Consider the following 21,562-nt stretch of genomic DNA (forward strand, 5'->3'; position numbering starts at 1 on the left):
AGAGGTTAGACTCCATTAATGAATGGCCATGTATGAGTTTACTCTGCAGTAATCTTTTTCCAAAATGGAATACTCTCCAAGACTTCTTTTAAGTAATATCTTATTTTTTTAGGTTGATGACCATATCTTCAATAAGAAAGAAGAATCTGCCTTCCTAAGGAAGCATTTATGTACATAGGCTCTGAAAGACTCTGTGCTGATAAGAGTTGTGTTTTAAGTACATGTTCCTCTATTTGACTATTTGAGTTCAGATCTTGGCTCCACTTCTCCAGAACTTGGCTCTTTTATTTATTTGACCTTAAGCAATTGGTTCAACATTCTAAGCCTCAGTTTCCTTGCCATTAAATGGTGATAGTAGCAATAACTATTTCGTATTAGCTGTTATAAAAGTTGAAAGACATTATGCAAATAAAGCACATAGCTCAGTTTCTGACATCAGTTAAACACTCAGTAAATTTTATCCTGTTTTATTATTAAAAAGTAAGCTTATTTCCAATTTTGGGGGATGCAGTAACTTTTGTCTTCAAACAATGGACAAAACATATGCTTATACTTCTTTGCAGGAAAGAATATTTAAGCCACTATTTCTTTCTTCTTTGGAATCAGCATCTAGAATTTTAGGTGCTATGACTTTGTCTTGACCCTGTGGTTTAAGTGGGGTTCAAACTGACCTTCAGGGTAGAATACATTGGTTCATATTCTACTGAATACGACTCAATTAATACACCAAAATGCCCCTGGCCACAGGGGATAGATGCATGTCTCAGGCTCCAAACTACAATATTAAAAGGGGCAAAATTACTCATTCAAAATCAACTAGGCTATGGGAGGATTAGTATGAGAATGAAGCCAGTGGAAAGTAGAAAGTAGTGGTGAGTGTTGAATGTCATCTGAATCTCTGGATTAAGCCACACTTGAAAGAAATTAGGCTTTTCACTTTGATGAACCACCTTTTTGCACCCCAATACTAGTTTAAGTTGAATTTTCTTTTACTTGCAAACTACAGTTTCTTAACTGATACAAAGTAAGATGTAGGGGCCATTTCATAATGAAAGAAATGAGAGACACCTAACAACACTTAGCAAACTGACAAATATAGAAGAAAATATATAACAGTATGATACTTTTGTTATCCATTTTGATACCATTATGATTTCAATTATAATCTTTAGAGCCAGAAGATTATTAGTTAAGTAGAAGATATGTGATAATACTGTTTCTCACAAAGCACCTGCAGAACTCTTCTTCCTCCTTGTTGCCAAGGGACCAACAGCTGAGAACCAAGCTGAGGATTCTCTAGCCAGTCCCAATGCAGCTGTGTGAACGTGGTCTCCCACATGTGGAAAGAGAAGAGACTAGACCACATAACAGCAAAGTTCCTGTAGCTGAGAAACTTACAGTTCTGCCTCCTCAGGGCTGGTGTACTTGTGGATTTCATACCTCTTGTGATAACAGATAATCTACAGAACTGAGGGGAATGGATCCACCCTTAAGCAAAATCTTAATTGGCTATGTAGCATTATGTTTCTCTTCTTCTTTTTTTTTTTAAAGGTCTAGTTCCAATCCCAGTGTCCAATGGGAAAGGGATAGTGTATTTATATTTAAATAAATAAGCTTTAGCCAATACTTCTTTGTTATTGTGTAACTCAGTAATTATTTTGTGGTTTTGGCTAAATCTTTATAGGTTTCAAATTATTGATAACACTTGTAAATACTTATTAAAACAGCCAGGCACAGTGGCTCATGCCTGTAATCCTAGCACTTTGGGAGGCTGAGGTGGGTGGATTGCCTGAGCTCAGGAGTTTGAGACCAGCCAGGGCAACATGGTGAAACCCCGTCTCTACTAAAACACAAAAAAATAGTTGGGCATGGTGGCATGTGCCTGTAGTCCTAGCTATTCGGGGGCTGAGTCACAAAAATTGCTTGAACCCAGAAGGTGGAGGTTGCAGGGAGCCGAGATTATACCACTGCACTCCAGACTGGGCCACAGAGGGAGACTCCATCTCCAAAAAGAAAAGAAAAGAAATGAAAATAGAAAAACGATCACTATAAAAAAGCTGTGATATTTTTATATAAGTAATAATTTTAGGCATGTTTACTTCGTCTTTGAAAAATAATTTAAAATGTGTGTTTTACTATTAATACATGTTAAAAATCTTTTAAGATTTTGGAATACTTTTTAATTTATGGTGCTATCTTCCTTGTGTCTCCAAAACAAGACATGTTTAGAGAAGCCATTATGAATCTGAGTAATGAAATTCCATGGTTTACTCTCATCTTGCAATACCAAAGCTCTATGTACAATTATGGGATCAGGATAATATTTTTTTTTTTTTTTTTTTTTTTTTTGAGACGGAGTCTCGCTCTTGTTACCCAGGCTGGAGTGCAATGGCGTGATCTCGGCTCACTGCAACCTCCGCCTCCTGGGTTCAGGCAATTCTCCTGCCTCAGCCTCCTGAGTAGCTGGGATTACAGGCACGCGCCACCATGCCCAGCTAATTTTTTTGTATTAATAGAGACGGGGTTTCACAATGTTGACCAGGATGGTCTCGATCTCTTGACCTCGTGATCCACCCGCCTCGGCCTCCCAAAGTGCTGGGATTACAGGCTTGAGCCACCGCGCCCGGCCCAGGATAATATTTCTAAGCTAATAGTCTTTTCTTAAAACGGCTGTTTAAATATACAAGTTGAGAATTCCTAATCCAAAAATCTGAAATGCTCTCAAGTCCTAAATTTGTTAAGCACTAATGTGCGGCCCCGAAGTGGAAAATTCCATACCTGGTTTCCCGTAATGGGCTGCTAAGGTTTGGGTGTTTGTCCCCACTAAACTTCAAGTTGAAATTGATCCCTAGTGTTGAAACGTGAGGCCTAATGGCATGTGTTGGGGTGGTGGAACTCTCATGAAAAAATGAGAGTTTTTAGGCGTGGAACTCTCGTGAAAAAATTCTGTCCTTTGGAAGTTGTTGAGTTCTCACTTAGTTTTCTCTAGATCTGGTTGTTGAAAAGAGCGCAGCATCTCCCCCATTTCTCTTGCTTCTTTTTGTGCCATGCGGTCTCTGCACATGCTGGTTCCCTTCACCTTCTACCATGAGAGGAAGCAGCCTCACCGGATGTAGATGCCGGTGCTATGCTTCCTGTATAGTCTGTAGAACCAAGAGCCAAACGAATCTCATTTCTTCATAAGTTACCTAGCCTGAGGTATTCCTGTGTAGCAACGCAAAAATGGACAAAGACATGGGTCACAGTCAAAATGCTGTCAACACTTCGTTTCATGCACAAAATTGTTAAAAATGTTGCATAAAATTATCTTCAGGCAATCTCTAAAAGGCATATATGAAACATAGATTTCATATTTAGACTTGACTTTATATTCCCAAGATATCTAATTACATACATGCAAATATTAAATCAGCTGAAAAGATCGTAAGTCCAAAACACTTCTGGTCTGTGTGTGTGTGTGTATATATATAGATATAATTTTTATCTCATTGCTATCAACAATTTATTTTATATATTAACCCCAATTAAACAAGCTTATTTTATATATTAACCCCAATTAAACAAGCTATTTTGTAGTTTTATTCCTATCATATATTTTTCAATTAAAAATACTGACCTTTGAATTAAAAATGCACACTGGGACATTAGCACATTCAGATAAAAATAGGCTTAAAGGTGGTCAGACTAGGATTTAGTAAACTAGTAATTAATACTAAAAATTTTCCCGGAGGCACTTAGAATAAATATGTAGGAATAACAGGAGATTGTTTGAATGGGACATCTATCTTTCTCTTTCTTTCTCTGTTCCTCTGTGTGCATTTTTCTCTCTCTCTCTCTCTCTCTCTCTCTCTCTCTCTCTCTCTCTGTCTCTCTCTCTCTTTTATTTTCTATCATCCTTTAAATCGTGCTTCCTGCTGGACATCAGGTTCCAGATGCTGAGCCTGACCTTTAGTAAGCACCAAAAAGTAGTGCCTCATACTGCAGCCTTCAACATCTTTTTGGCCCCTATAACATCTTAGTTATCACTTGTTTCTTACTTTAAGAAACTTGCAAGAAAACATATGTTATTGCATTTCTAATTAATTAGCTCACGTAAAGGTATTAATGGCTTAGAATTTTGTTTTCTCATTTTAAAAAATTGTCTCCTGGGAGTATTTGTTATTCGAAAGAGAAATCCTAGAGACTTGAAGACAATACCATAGATTAAATCATGATTGGTAGAAATTTATGAGGCCTAGAAGAGAGATATATTATGAAAGGAAGGAATCTTTTATAACATTTATCAAATTGCCCTAGATAGACAATCTCCCCTCTGTTCTGATGTAAGATACATCCTAACTTAAAACCATTAAACCTTTTTGATAGTATCACTCACATCATGAAGTCTCCATAGTTTAAAAAATCAACAAGGAGAAAAAGAAACAGAAAATAGAGAGAGGAAATAGAATGTGGAGAGAGCAGGTAATATCTCTGTCTTTCTCAGGAATTCATGGCTCAGATACAGGGTCACTGAGATTTTAAACCTGGGACATTAGTAACAGCACAAGACAAAATGCAAAATGGACGTGACAAATTTGATTTATTCCAGGCAGAGATTCACCAACCAAGAGATATCTATTGTTATATGAAATTATAAACACTACCATCACATGCTGGAGAAGATAAGCAATCTCTTATTCACTTTAATTTTTCATGTCCAAATTTAAACTGGAAAAATGCTTTCCATTTATGTTGCATTTAAAGGTTAAATCCTATGATTGCAGTGAAAATAAGCACAAAAAATGAAGTTTAAGTAGTGCTGTTAAACCTCCTCCTTCTCATTCCAATAGAAGTGATTTATTGCTAGATTGTGAGTCAAGGCATGTGATCGTTAGCAGATTATTTATTTATTTTTTGTTCAAACTGTTTTTTTTTTTTTGTTTGTTTGTTTTTTTGCCTCATGCCAAGTCCACGCTCATTTAAATGAGGTCAAGATGGTAGCTGGTCCCTAGATGTGTTAAATGGTTTTCCTGCAGCAGGTGCCTTTTTTTCCTTCAGTTATTTGTCCTTGGAGAAATTTCTGCACCTTCCCAAGGAAATGGGAGGAGGGACTTTTTAAAAGGTTAGTGAATGAATCAGTGGTTAAATTATCTTCAAATATTTAATAGGCCTCTAAGGTATTAAAGTCCTGTCTGGATCTGTTTGACTGCTATTATCAATTTGGGGTGGTTAATTTTCTTCATCAAAGAAAGGGAATCTTTGCTGGCATCTGCAAAATATGCTTAATCTTTCATTGTTGACATTTCCACTTGTGGAATAATCAATGTAATTGTTAGGATTATCCTGGAGTATGGCTAAATGGAATCAAAAAATGATTGGGATTTCTTCAAAAAACTTGAAAACATTTCAAAGAATTTCTCTTTTAAAATGTCTATTCAGGCCAATCTCAGTTAATTCATCAATAATATCCACATATATATGTGAGAAAAGAAACTCAAATATTTTGGTTTATGTATTTATAGAGGCATCAGCAGTAAAAACTGCTTCAATCACTATGTTTTGGTCATGAAATAGGCTTGATATGCAAAGGATAGACATCAAGGTATACGTATTTCTCTTACTTACAGGGTGTGAGATGAGGTTGGTGAAATATAGTATATCAGTACAATTCTTGTGATAAAAATGATAGGAAACAAATTCAAACCAATTTAAGAGCAGCAAGTAGAAGTTATTGACTGGTTCTAGAAAAATGTTTCACCACCAAACCAAGAGGAAATTCCAGGATGCTGCTTGGTGCTAGATGCACACGCGACTGGGAAACCAGATACCATTGGTATTCCCTAGCTCTTCTCTCTCCCTACAGAGGTGCTTTGTCCAAAGGACAATGTAAGAAAAGAATCCTCTCCAGCTCATTTCAACAGAAAGATATTTATTACATTTATTAAACAGATTATGAATTATTGGAAAAACTAAAAAAATAGAACCTGGGACTGAATTTCCAGAAACAACTTCCAAAGGCTCATTGCAGTACTGCATAGCCAAGAGCACTGCTGCCTCTAACCTAACCGAAAACTGCCAACGAAACTGGAAGTCACCACTGCAGCTGTGCATTGCTAAATTTTCTGCCTCTGCCCCGCTGTACACTAGTAAAACCTCTGCCTTTTTCTCTGGAAATTCATTTTCGAATTCACGCCTCATCTGTGTGCACTTAATTGGTAGAGGCCAAAGTCCACTTAGAACCCTAACTGAAAGGAAGTTTGGAAGATGTAGTTTTAGGTGGTATTAGCCCTTCAGCTTCAGCAATGCAAGAAGGCACTCCAGAAGGAGATTGAAGATAGAAGCGATATTGAGTCAATGCATAGTACACTTCCAGGTCATGAAATATGCTTGGTTGGGCCGGGCACAGTGGCTCACGCCTGTAATCCTAGCACTTTGGGAGGCCGAGGTGGGCAGATCATGAGATTGGGAGATGTAGACCATCCTAGCTAACATGGTGGAACCCTATCTCTACTAAAAATACAAAAATGTAGCTGGGCGTGGTGGCACATGCCTGTAGTTCCAACTACTCGGGAGGCTGAGGCAGGAGAATTGCTTGAACCTGGGAGGTGGAGGTTGCAGTGAGCCAAGATGGCACCACTGCACTCCAGCCTGGATGACAGAGTGAGACTCTGTTTCAATAAAAAAAAAAAAGCAAAAAATATGACTGGTAAGTTCCACGTTTCCAGTTTAGAAATTTAACCATTAGAAAGAGATTGATTCAATGCTCTTGCAAGTTTTAAAACTCCCAAAGGTAGAGCACAATAATTTACCTCTTCCTCATCTGATACTCTAGACCAATCACCTCTTGTCATTGGAAAGGGTCACTTTGAATAAAAGCTCACTCCTATGGTGATGGTGCTGATGGGGCCACAGTTGCTGGAAAGGAGTGCAGGGTTAACAATCCCATAGATTTTCATTTTGTGTATATATGTGTGTATACATATATATGTACGTATTTATCATTTACATGCATATGTGACTGTTTACCCTTTATATATGTATATCGCATGACTAGGTATTCAGATATCTAAATTCAAATTTGCTGCAGTGGCCAGTAAATAACAGTCAAGTGATAGTGTCATTACCAAAATTTGGTGCTTAGAGTTTGTATAAAAAAATTATACAATTTGTTATTTGCTGCTGAACCATCAAGTTGCATGTTTCTCAGGCAAGGCTGATAATATAAGCAAAGGTGCAGTTTGAGGGTCATAACAGACATTTGCTAGAGGCTTGGAAGAATAGGAGAAATTTTGAAAAGGAAAATTTGAAGCCAGATTTTACTGGCCCTTGAACTACCGGAAAACCAATTTAGATGTTCCCTTCTAAGTAAGGTATTCCACATAAAAACATTAAACACAGTTTCTGAAGATTAATCTAGGGGTGGTATAAAAAACAAATGCGGAAGAGAACAGATGCAGAATGGCCAGAAAGGAGGATAAAGGCACTCTTCTAGAGACAAATTGATGCAACTAAAGAGGGTAGTGGAAGGAATAGTATAAAAGGTGAGACAAATGAACTGTGGTTTTCATTAAACATGGTTTTAAAATTATAACTTTTATTTCACATTTTTGGGAAAATGTATGAAACTGCTTCAGATCAAGGAACGTAAAAGCATCAAAGCAAAACTTATTTTATTTCTTTTTGAGATGGAGTCCAGCTCTGTTGCCCAGGCTGGAGTGTAGTGGTACAATCTTGGCTCACTGCAACCTCCACCTCCCCTGTTCAAGCGATTCTCCTGCCTCAGTCTCCTGAGTAGCTGGGACTACAAGTGCATACCACCACGCCCAACAAATTTTGGTATTTTTAGCAGAGACAGGGTTTTGCCATGTTGTTCAGGCTGGTCTCAAACTCCTGACTTCAAATGATCCACCCGCCACAGCCTCCCAAAGTGACAAAACTTATTTTTAATACAATAACACTTTATTGCTTGATATACTTAATAAAATGATACATTTAAATTTGGAAAGCCATCGAGAGTCACATAAGCCCAATTTTCGACAGTAAATTTATGGAAGTTAAATTACTGAACAGAAGCCAACACAGCTTGCAATTAGAGAAGGAAGAAGTAGACTCCCAAAAAAAAAGGTTAAGTAATCAGTTTTCCAACTTACCATTTCCAAAGGAAGCTGGCTTTGAAGATGCATGCAATGTTATTGCTTCTAACTTAGAAGTATTTTTCCTAGTATCAGAGGGGAGACTTGAAGGGCTCACTGTTACCTTGGGAGAAAGGGGCTAAAAAATTACAAAAGAAAAACATGGAAGCAAATAGCAGTATGCAAAACTCTTGACAACTACTCTTGTTATTATAGGCTTTCCATTTCTACAGATAAGTTGACCTGTTTCAAGATGGCTTTACCCCCGTGTAAGTCCTAAATATATTTTCTTTCCACTGAATCCCTTGCTACTACCATTCCAATGGTTGTGAGCCTGGTAGGCAAGAACCAGAGGCGGCTGGCAGAGAAATAATTCTCCTTTCTTGCTTGGCTACCTTAGGTTTACCTTCCTGATTATGGAAATTAAAATTCAGGATGATTTTTAACCATGTTTTAATTGTGTTTTACCACTCCACTTTTTAAACTAGAGTATCAGTGTGAAATAAGAGGATTTGTAACAGCCATGTGTCTCTGGTTTCTTAGAAGGATACACATGAGTAATCAATACACAGTAATGAAATGGAACACTTGTGTCATGGATTTTTCAGATTCAAATTTCACTGGGAGCAAATGCAACAAGAGAAGTTTCTTATCCAAGCCTTGTCTAATAAACAGACCTGACAGTATATTACACAGCAATCTTTCTCAACTCCTGTGGGCTGAGGCTTTGGCTAGTTTTCAATGTGTTGCTCTTCAAGTTAATTCTGTAGCTACATATTATGCCATTTACTTGACATTCATTGAAAGTTATACCTTATTCCAAGTTTGATTATTTCCTGGTTTTAATTTTAAGAACTTAGAATTTTACTCGAATCCCATGATCCTTAAAAGAGTATTTGGAAAAGTTACATACGTATGTTTCTCATATTACCCCCATAAGAAAAATGCTTGAAAACTTTTTTCAATAAAGAAAGAATTCAACTTTATGTGAAATATTAATCATTGCCAGTCTTTCCATATGCTTATGATTTGCTACATTAAAGCATTCATCGATATTCATTAATAATGGTTAGTCTTTTATTCATGTTGAATGCTGTTCTTTTTCTTTTGTACCCTAAAAACAAACAAGAAAAAGTATATAATCACAGCCCCCAATATTAAAATATAATTTAACAACAGAAAAGTTAATTCTAATTCTTTTCTTTTCATACTGTAGCTTGGCTCAGAATATAAATTGGAAAAGGCTTAAAGCCTAAATTTCAATTGGCCTTGCTTATTCTCAGTGCAACCTTGAAATACATTTATTGTTTTTCATTTATATTTAAGGTCAGCTGAAAGATAAGTTAGGATCTATTGCACTGGCTGTAACAACCAATCAAATATTTCACCACAGCCTGAGGAATACCAAGTTCCTAATCAGAAATAGTGTGAAACATAATCCCTTACAGAAGTTACCATTTTGTACTACATCTATGTCCTCTGTAAGAAAATAACTTATATTCTTATCTGTGCAGCTAGTGTTCATATGATAGAATGATGTAACAGTTTAGAAATTCTATTAGCTGGGCTATTAGAATTCTATTAGCTGAGTAAATTGGAGACTAACAGCATTTAAATGAATAATATTTATTAAAATAAATATTCATTTTAAAATAAAAACACTTCCACTAATAGAACAGCCAGTACATTGCTTTTCATCTATGTCACCTGTATACATATGTTTAGAACCAAATTGTCTAAAATGAGTGAGGCAAAATTAAGTAAATATCTCCCGCCCAGTACTATCTTAACATTACCCTGTAGCTTATTGATCATTTAATAAATAAATTAATTTTCTTCAGAAAACTTATAACCCTTTCGAGATAATATGTTTGACTTACAATTTATGTGCAACAAATTCACACCAATTTTAATTGTATAATGTGATGTGTTTTAACAAATGTATAATATAGTGTTGTAAGTCACACCACAATCATGATATAGAATATTTTCATTGTTCCAAGAAACTCCTTTGGGTTCTTTTGTAGAGAGTATACTATAAATTTATTTATAGATCTAACAGGCTTTTATTTGTGATTTGTGAACCAGGGCAGTTAGAATAATAGCTCCCACTGGATAGTGACAGAATGGTGGGTTTTGTAAGGTAGGAACACGGAAACAGAATAATAACAGGGGAAAAAAAAAAAACAGATTGACTTTTCAGTTAACCAGCTTTTGGTTTCATTGATTTTGTCTGTTGTCTTAACTGTTTTTTATTTCATTGGTTGCTGCTGTTATTTTCTTATTCTCTCTTGTATTTATTGTTCTTACTTTCCTTCTGCTTACTGGATTTAATTTCCTCTTTTACCTGATTTTCCCCTTTAAGTTTTTAAAGTTGAATTCTTAAACTATTAATCGAGCCCTTTCATCTCTTCTACCGTAAGTATTTAATGCTGTGCATTTTCCTCTGTGCACTGCTTTTGCTGTACTCTGAAAATTATGATAATGTTATGTTTTCATCTGGTTTACTTTTATTTTCATCTGGTAAAGACATTTCTTATTTTACTTTGTTCTTTGTCCCACGAGGTATTTATGAAGTGTTGTTTAATTTCCAAATATTTCAGGGATTTTCCAGATACTTTTGAGTTATTGAATCCTAATTTAACTCCATTGTGGTCAGAGGGCATGATTTTCTGGGATTTCAGTTTTCTTAAGTGTATTGAGATTAGTTTTATAGCCCAGAATATGGTCTGTTTTGGCAAATATTCTGTGCACACATAAAAATAATGTGTATTTTGTTGTTGAGTGGCAAGTTCATTGGGTCAAGATGATTGATAGTGTAGTTTAAGTCTTTCATATACAGTTTATCATTGAACAATCCTTGAGAGTTGAAAGTACCAACCTTCTGTGTAGTCAAAAAGTCTGTGTAACTTTCAACTTTCCAAAAACTTAACTGGTATAACCTGTTGTTGATCATAAGCCTTACTGGAAACATAAACAGTTGATTAACAACTATTTTGTACTGTTACATGTATTTAATAGAATAAAGTTAGCTAGATAAAATGTTATTTTAAAAAATCGTAAGGGAGAGAAAATGTATTTACTATTCACTAAGTTGAAGTGTGTCATAAAAGCCTTCATCTTCATTATTTTTGGGTTAAGTAGGCTGAGGAAGAGGAGGAGTTGGTATTCTTGTCTCAGAGGTGGAGGAGGTAGAAGAGATTTGCAGGAGATGAAGGCATACTCAGTGTAAATTTTATTAAAAAACATCTGAGTATAAGTGGACCCTTACAGTTCAGACTCATGTTATTCAAAGGTCAACTATCCTAACTCATTTTCTGTCTACTTTCTATCAGTTACCAAGAGAGATGTGTTGAAATTTTGAACAATAATTCCTAAGCAAAGAAAACTTCTCATTGGACAGGAGAGACAAAAAAATTTGAGTTCATCAAGATGTGAATAAGAATTTAACAGAATGTTAACTATGGAAAGGATATCCTAGAGTCAAAAACAAGAAATTGAGTCTTTCAAATTGTGAATAAGAATGCAACAGGATGTTAACTACAGAAAGGATATCTTGGAGTAAAATGTATGTACATTAAATGTTAGCTGAATAAAATTACAAAGTTATACCCATTTTCTAACTACAACTATCTTTAAGAAATGCTTTTGATCATAGATGAGAGTAAGAAGAGTTTAGAAATAATGGCATTTGGAGGTATTTATGAAAATGCCTTTATTTTCTTTTTTAAATTTATATATTTTATTTTTTTTTTAAATTTATTTATTATACTTTATGTTCTGGGGTACAGGTGCAGATTGTGCAGGTTTGTTAAATAGCTATATATGTGCCATGGTGGTGGTTTGCTGCATCCATCACCCCATCATTTACATTAGGTATTTCTCCTAATGCTATTCCTCCCCAATCCCCCACTCCTGCTATTCCTCCCTTAGACCCCCACCCCCTAAGCCCTGGTGTGTGATGTTCCCCTCCTTGTGTCTGTGTGTTCTCATTGTTCAACACCCACATATGAGGGAGAACATGCGGTGTTTGGTTTTCTGTTCTTGTGTCAGTTTGCTGAGAATGATGGTTTCCAGTTTCATCCATGTCCCTGAAAGGACATGAACTCATCCTATTTTTATGGCTGCATAGTATTCCATGGTGTGTATGTGCCACATTTTCTTTATCCAGTCTGTCGTTGATGGGCGTTTGGGTTGGTTCCAAGTCTTTGCTATTGTGAACAGTGCTACAATAAACATACATGTGCATGTGTCTCTTATAATAGAATGATTTATAATCCTTTGGGTATATATGCAGTAATGATATTGCTGGGTGAAATGGTTCCTATTTCTCCACATCCTCTCCAGCATCTGTTGTCTCCTGATTTTTTAATGATTGCCATTGTAACTGATGTGAGGTGATATCTCAGTGTGGTTTTGATTTGCATTTCTCTAATGACCAGTGATGATCTTTTTTTTTCATATGTTGATTGGCTGCATAAATGTCTTCTTTTGAAAAGTGTCTGTTCATATCCTTTGCTCACTTTTTGATGGGGTTCTTCGGTATTTTTTGTAAATTTGTTTAAGTTCTCTGTAGATTCTGGATATTAGTCCTTTGTCAGATTGGTAGATTGCAAAAATCTTTTCCCATTCTGTTGGTTGTCAGTTCACTCTAATGGTAGTCTCTTTTGCTGTGCAGAAGCTCTTAAGTTTAATTAGATTCCATTTGTCTGTTTTGGGGCTTTTGTTGCCATTGCTTTTCGGTTTTTGTCATGAAGTTCTTGCCCATTTCTATGTCCTGAATGATATTGCCTAGGTTTTCTTCTAGAGTTTTACGGTGTTAGGTCTCATGTTTAAATCTGTAATCTATCTAGAGTTAATTTTTGTTTAAGGTGTAAGGAAGGGATCTAGTTTCAGCTTTCTGCATATGGCTAGCCAGTTTTCCCAACACCATTTATTAAATAGGGAATCGTTTTTCCACATTACTTGTTTTTGTCAGGTTTGTCAAAGATCAGATGGTTGTAGTTGTGGGTCATTCTTTCTGAGGCCTCTGTTCTGTTCCATTGGTCTATATCTCTGTTTTGGTACTAGTACCATGCTGTTTTGATTATAGTAGCCTTGTAATATAGTTTGAAGTCAGGAAGTATGATACCTCCAGCTTTGTTCTTTTTGCTTAGGATTGTCTTGGCTATGTGGACTCTTTTTTGGTTCCATTACTTAATGCTGCTTAATACACCTAAAGTGATAGAAGAAAAAATAAGAAAATTTAGATTTTCTTATATTGAGGTAATGTTAAATATTTTGAAGTGTCCAGAATATAACTATGAAAAATAAAAAAAAAAATTAAAAACCACCACAACTACCACCAAAAAAGTTTAATGCAAAATGAGAAGTATGTCTGAAGGTGAAGGGAAGTGGGATATGTGGCAGCTTAAAATGAGTACCAGTTCATGAAGTGCCTGGCAGTCATTCTAAAAGCTTGATATTTTATCCCAATGGCAAAAGGGAACACTGAAGGGCTTTAGGGATTAAATTACTAATGGGGTAATATATAACATATGGGATTTGTCAAGACCACTTTGGCAGAAGAATGGAGGATTCAAGGCAAAGAGTAACAATTAGACATTTAGAACTTATGTAATTTTACTGAAAGTCAATGAAAACCTAAATGGAGGGGGGTGGTGTCCAAATTCGGAAAAAGATTTCTGAAGAAAATTCATTTGGGAATCACTTTAAGGTGTATAATTAGATAGAGATTCAAATAAATTTAATGAAAAGTTATAGAAATCAAGCTAAAAAATAGAAGAATATTCTTATTCAAAGACAGGTATATGCTTTGTTAGGTTTTAAATGATTTTTGAGCTGCCTACGGAACTTTTAGGTAGAATTCAATAGGTAGCTTGAAATAGAGCTTTAGGGCTTAGCATGGAATCCTGGAAATGGAGGAAATTTTTCAAAGAAGGAGGTAAAGTATTTAGGATAGTTATCTAGGCAACGGATATGAACAAACGTGACCCTGAGTGGTTCAGGCAAACAACAGTCTGTACCAAACTTGGCCACATCATGGTATTTATTTTGGAACAAATTAACAGGTTCTGTTTAATGAGAAGTAAAATTTTACCCAATTGATCTCATGCTGTTTCTGACCAAGATGAAATAAAATGAAAAATCCTAGGCTTACATTTCTGGAACCATATCCAGTAAAATGCTTTGGCTTATGTTTGGGCCAAATCTTGAAGAGATTTTTTTCCCCATTTTTAATTACAGGGAATAATATAATACAATTTTCTCTAAATTAAATCTATTAACCCTGATACTACAAAGGTTCTTTTCTCCTCTTCCTCTTCAAAAATACAGTTTTACCACAAAAGTAGATATGAACTTGAGGGTTTTGCTTCTTTGCACAATTGAGTGATCTAATTGAACAAGCATCATTAAGTTTAAGAATTTATAATTATTGTGGTATTTCTACTCAGTGACTTTTTTCCCAAGCCTATTAGACAACCCAGACTCATTCTAATACCCCCTAATCTCCATTACATCAGCACTGATAAACCATTGTTGAAAATGCTAGAGTCAAGAGCACATTGATCTCTTAGAGTAGAAGCAATTTCCTGTTTTCAAAAACTTGTAATGAGATTTTTAAAAAGCAAACAAATCTAATATATCCACAGGAGAGATTACAGAGTTGGATAAATGCAGACAAACTGACGTTTAAACTGTTGCAACCTTCTCTAACATTCTATTGTTAATGTGCTGACAGGGCTCTCTATTCAGAGGGTGGAAGACATCTGAGGATAAATAGATATGTTTCCTAAAATGTATCTTCTCACTAAATTTTATACTTCATGTACAGTTATTGACAAGAGAAGACCTTGTCTTCTATAGTCTCTTAATGATTTTAGAGATTAGTTTTGATGTCAACATACATGCATGAGAAATGTGTTATTTCTAGGGGACCATTTTTCTAGCATTAAAGTATGAGTTATGAGAATATAGAACCAGCTTTTCCCCCTAGATTAGAGACACATGTTGGTATTTAATTATTGAAAGACTTCTGGTATGTTAAACAATTTGAGATATTAAACTTTAAATATTTTCTTCTAGAAATTTAGCAATCTTACCTCCCCTCTACCGTAATAACCAAGCGATAATTACATCAGAGATGGTGAAACACCATCCATACTTCAGGCTACTGCATGCATGGCAATAATCATAAAAGCAAAATAAGGAAGTATGCTTCTACTAAACTTGTACAGTATTTACTCCCTTCCCGACATACACACCATCTGTTTTGTTTTATTTCCAGTGGGGTCACAACATTTGCTGGAACTTTGCCATCTAACGACTAGGCTAATTAAGTTGTTTCCTTGGAGGTCTACCCTTTTCCTTCCAATGCATTTACTTCATCTAACGTATCTCTGCCAGGTTGGTATTCTTAAAAAGGCTCTCTTTCACCATGTAATCAGAACAAGGTCGTCTGTTCTCCATGAACTTTGTATCTAGAATCTAGGAGAGAGAAATATGCATGATAAGTAAGAGATGAAGAACTAAACCTGCCCGGGACTGAAACATTTAAGAGATGATTATTGATAGTCCAAGAAGAAATATATTTTCTTAGTAACTTTTATTTTACATTTAGACTTACTAAACTTTTCCTCCGAGGAAAAGTCTAATTTATTTAAGACCAGGACATCTTTATTCCTAACAATAGTAGTTAAGCGTCACTTCTTACCTCTTCTGCTCCTCGTAGCACTCTCTGTTCACTAACACGTTCATTTACGTTTGATAGTTCTCCAAACAGACGTCATACTTCTACCACTCTGTCCATCTGTTGATGCAGTGTCTCCACGTGTTTTTTGCTTTGCGAAAACCTGTGCATCTGATAGGGTAGACCTCAACTATTTCCATGTATGCTTGTCTGATATTCTCAGACGTAAATAGCTGCTTGTCTTATGTCTTACTCATCATATCATCAGTTGGTATAAATCTATAAACTACAGCAAACTATTGTCCTAAATAGAAATCTAATAAATATTCAATAGAACCTCTGACCATATTTATTCTTTTTTTCAAAAAACATTTACTGAAGGCTGACTACCTTTTAGGAAGTATAGTAAAGATACAATGCTAACAATTATTGAGCTCTTATTTCTCTAAGGCACAGTACTCAGGACTTGACATGTATCACTTTTCCATTAATCCTCAAAAACTCACAAAGATACGTCTTATTATCCCCATTGACAAGATGGGGAAAGTGAGATCCATGGAGGCACAACAGTTTGCTAGTGCAGCCCAGCTGGGAATGGCAGGCAGATTAAAGCTCAAAGCAATACTGCCTTCTGTTATACGTACCTCACTTTATATTCATGAGTCTTAGGTAGCAAGGACTGCCACAACTATCTGTAGGCCCTGGGCACTATGGAACTTGCCCAAGATCCTGGGGTTTAACGCACAGCTGAGATTGGGAAGCAGCTTTTGAGACTAAACAAATACATTCTTTTCATAGCCCCTCACTGTCTCACAGTGATATCCTTCTTCAGTTAATGATTTTGGCTTTCCAATGTTAAATTTCAGTAAAAAACCAACCAACAAAAATACCTGTGCAGTTTTGCATGTTTTTAAAAAGAATTGTCTCACGACGTTATGATTTCCCTCAATGCTCTAAGTGCCTAAACTTCCCCAAGTCAAGAAAAACTAAATTTAGTAACACTCCAATAACTTTGTAATGTCACATTACAAAAATTTGTGCCCATACCTTCATTTTTCCAAAGGAATTTCCTTTTTCTGAGCTTTATTATATGTTTTTAAGCTAAATGAAATACAGAAAGCAATGGTTCACTATGCGGCATGGGTTTGCCAACTCTAGTTCACATTAGGCCTGCCAGCTAAACCTTATTTCTCACAGTGAGTCCAACAAATAAATTATAAATGCTGGCACAATATTATTATTTTTATAGCCCACAGTTTACAACTGTGGATGTCCTTGAGAGGCTCTGTGTATTTGTTACAGTTCCCCTCCAGGGAGAATTCATCAAATGACGACTCAACATCTGGGCTCAGGAAAAATTCAGGCTCCGTCTACTATATTCCATTTCCCAAGAAACGTTATTATTCCTCATTGATTGTGTAACAGAGGATTAATTATGCTGTCACTTAGTGTATTTACATCCTTGGTGGCTGTATTGGCTTGCTGACTTTAAAAGGGCCGGTCTGTGTCCTACAGAGGGACATACCTGTTTTATAAACTGCCTTCTTGCTCACACCTGTAATCCCAGCACTATGGAAGGCCCAGGAGGGAGGATTGTTTGAGTCCAGGAGTTAAAGAGTAGCCTGGGCAACATCGGGAGACGCCATTTCTACAAAAAATGTTTTTAAAAAATAGCCAAGTGTGGTGGCAAACACCTGTAGTCCCAGCTACTCGGGAAACTGAGGCATGAAGATATCTTCATCCCTGGAAGTTGAAGCTGCTGTGAACCTTGATTGTGTCACTGCACTCCAGCCTGGGCAACAGAGAGAGACCCTGTCTCTAAAAACTTAAATAAATAAATAAATAACAATTATATAACTGGTGTACAGTGATTAAGGGCAAAATTACCTAGGCTGGAGTCCCAGCTTTATCAGTTATTGGCTCTGTGACCTAGGAAGGGTAAATAACTGAAAAATCCTGTGCCTATAATGTCCTCAACTTTAAAAACACAGGTGATAATAATGTCTACCTGACAGAGAGTGACCAAGAGTAAATGAGATAAAGCAAATCACCTAACAGAGTGTCTGGTAACTGACACTCAAAAATGTAGCCATCATTTTATGCAATGAGTATTACACAGAGCTGCTGTAATAAGTAGCAGTAATTGCAAGCTTTTATTATCTTTTTAAAATAATATATCTAGGCTTAATCTCTGTTTATTTATATAGAATATCTACTTTCTTTTTCTCAAAAATTAAAAATGACCATAGGTCAAAATATTTCTTCCTGTTTTCTGATGTACAGACTATGCTTAAATAATCACAAGTTTTACAACTGTCTAAAAGTAGAACAGTGATTAACCTTGAAATATGATTGTGTCTTTTTACTTATGTCATTTAATGGGTTTTTTGGACATGGCCAACGTCACCAGACAGCTTTGTCTATCTCACTGTCATACTCAAACACTGGGATATCTAAATGACACGATCATGGGGCGTGTCTCACAGCTCCAAGCTAAGCATCGTGGGACGTGCCTTTCATCACTTTCCTATAGTCCAGCAACAGCCTTGTCTCCCCTTTTTCATCTGTGCCTTGAAGAAACTAGGTTGTTCTTTTCTTAAACTACAAAAGAACCATATCATTATCCTAGTCAGTACTCATCAGTAGCCTTCTGTTACTCTTGGGATAAAATCCAAACTCCTTACCACAGCCTACATGGCCTTCTGGAAGTTGATCATTGCCATTCTCTCTGTTCTCTCATCTCATCTCCCATCTTTTTTCCTTGAACACTAAGTTCCAGTCATCCTATTCTTGCTTTTTAAACACACTAAGTTCATGACCTACCCAGGATCTTTGTACTTGTTCCTTCTTCTAGAAGGTTTTCTTCAGATTTTCAAAAACCTTCCAAAGTCTTGTCCTCAGGGTGTCTGCCAGTACCTTACCTTGTCTCCTTTGAAATACCTTCCTTGACCATGCTCTCTAGAGTACCCCTCATTCCCCCATTCCTCCCTTTTCACCTGTTTCTTTTCGTAGTATTTATCACTATTTGCAATTTTAATAACATGTATTTATTCATCTGTTTGTTCTACTAAAACACAATCTATAGAAAGGCAAAGACTTCCGTCATTTTGTTTATGGCTGTATCCCTCCAGCCCAGAGCCTAGAACTGTGACAGAAGCAGTTCACAGAAAGTAGGCAGTAAAGAACAGGAATGATCTAAAACAGAGCCTGCCTTGTATTTATAATTCATAAATATCACCTGAATGCAAAGGGGGGTAACCTCAACAAGTATTATTTAAAAACCTAAAAGTCACCTTTTTTGTTGTGTAAGTTTACTGTGCTTTTATTTTTATAAGGATGGCACCTGCTCTATTGATGCTAATTTACCTATTTAATTATACAAACACTATTTAATGAGTTAACCCAAAATGTATATTTTATCATGTAATGTGTAAAAAGGCTGCTGGATGAAAAGTTAAGAACCATTAATCATTTAAATACATTCAAGGTTTTATTATTCAGCTATATAACAACGTAAGTCTGAACTACTATTGCAGTAAAAGTCAATGGCATTCCTCTCACAGAAACAGTATTTTTACTCTGAGTTTTTTTAAAAAAACACAATTGTGAGAATGTGAGCTAGTTTGGCTATGATCGCTTATTAGTGTAGCTGAATTTTAATCAGAACATGGAGTTATATGGGGTGAAAACACAATAATTTGTATTTGATGCAATACTGCTAGCTATACTGCAAAGAATTAGATCCTAGTATCCAAACGTGAAAATACAGTATAAGTGAACTTAAAATAGTATTTGAGAACAAACCAGTAAAACAAAATGAAATTTGTTCTACACTTGTGACCTTAAGCTATGGATATTAGAACAATTACTCTCTACTGTCCTGTGTATGCAGTCAACCTGAAATGTAGAACAACTTAGTACTTTCTGAAACTTATTTCCTCCAAGGTTAAATTACAGGTCTGTCCCTTTATAATATATTCATTACAGTATATTTCGACAAAAACAGTATAGGCTCTAACAAAACATTAAGGATAAAGCTCCTTTCATTAAAGAAGAATTTGAATAATATCCCCAATAATCTGAGAGAATGTAGATATAGATTTGTCAATATATGAACAGTATCTTACAGAAGTAACAAAATTTTCAGAAATAATTATAATCTGCTTAAAAGTAAGAACCACCTCCTTATAAAAGCTCTCCAAACCCCATGAGAGATGGATTGAAGGAATGAAGGAGTCATGCTTTCATTCTATAATTCTTTATTGATTATCTTTTATGTCCCCACATCCCAGACAAGGTGTTGGGAATCAAAGATAAGCAATCCCTAGAGGTTCTCAATGTTTGCTAGGTGAGCGGGACACACACTCCTAATTAAAGCATGTCTCTCCCTAACTCTAGGAAGAGGTGTGCCTCCCAGGATCTGCTAGGAATTGCCTATATTCTTCTCCCAATGTGGTCAACATTTATGACTGTAACTTGTAATTTAACATTTAATGAAATATCTTGTCCAGTATCTAGATGTATTGTTCTTTATTCCCAATTCATATTTTGTAATATGGAACCATGATTCATTAGTTTTTTGGTTTGTTTTTTGAGACAGAGTCTCACTCTGTTGCCAGGCTAGAGTGCAGTGGTGTGATCTTGGCTAACTGCAACCTCTGCCTCCCAGGTTCAAGGGATTCTCCTGCCTCAGCCTCCCAAGTAGCTGAAACTACCTGCATGCACCACCATGCCTGGCTAATTTTTGCATTTTTAGTAGAGACAGGGTTTTACCATGTTGTCCAGGATGGTCTTGATCTCTTGACCTCGTGATCCACCTGCCTTGGCTTCCCAAAGTGCTGGAATTACAGGCGTGAGCCGCTGCACCTGGCGTATGTTTTTATTTATTTAAAATGCCCAGTATAATAGAAGACTGACAGGGGACACTAGTTAAAAAAATCGTGATATATACAATCTAGGTCATAGTACAGATGAGTCACCCTTTACATTAGAATATCAAAGGAAGAATTCTTTATCATGTTTAAAATCAAATTTCAGAATTCCAAATTTCCCTTCCTTTAAAAGAGAAAACTTCTCTACATTGCTTATCATTATCAAGTTCTTACTTTACTTATTCATTTTGTTTATTGAAATCTTCCCCGGTAGAATTCAATTAAGCTCTCTGGGACAGGGATTTTTGTTGAGTTTATTTACTGTTCTATCCCAAATTACTAAAAGAGTGCCTGGAACATAGAAGGTACTCATTATCTGTGGAATGAATAAAGGAAGGAATAATTCCTACCTTCAAAACAAGTCATAAGAATGTTATGGATGTAATCTACATTATACTTATGGAGATAAGCACATACAGGAAATATATATATATACACAAACATATAGGATATATAGGAAAATATATATATATAAATGGGATATATTATATATATACACACACACACACATATATATATATGAGCAAATAAAAGAACAAACTTTCATAAGGTCAGTAAATGAACAAAACTTAATGATTATATCATAGGTCAGTGGAATGTCCTGACATACTTCCTCAGTACTATCGTGTATAAAATAGCTTAATATTTTGGAAATCAGACTGCATTTTAAAATTCATTTGTACATGTAGTATGACAGCATTTTAATTGGTTTTCTTTCCATCTAAAGGCTATTAGGCATTTTATGGCCTGTGTGTCCCAATTGATGCTTTATTAGAATTGAGGAATTACGTTCATAAGCTGTGTATTGATGATCAGTATCATGTTATTAT

Source organism: Aotus nancymaae, unplaced genomic scaffold (assembly GCF_030222135.1).
Source record: "Aotus nancymaae isolate 86718 unplaced genomic scaffold, 86718_ANA_hifiasm-v0.15.2.pri h1tg000015l_0, whole genome shotgun sequence".
Classification (NCBI taxonomy): domain Eukaryota; kingdom Metazoa; phylum Chordata; class Mammalia; order Primates; family Aotidae; genus Aotus; species Aotus nancymaae.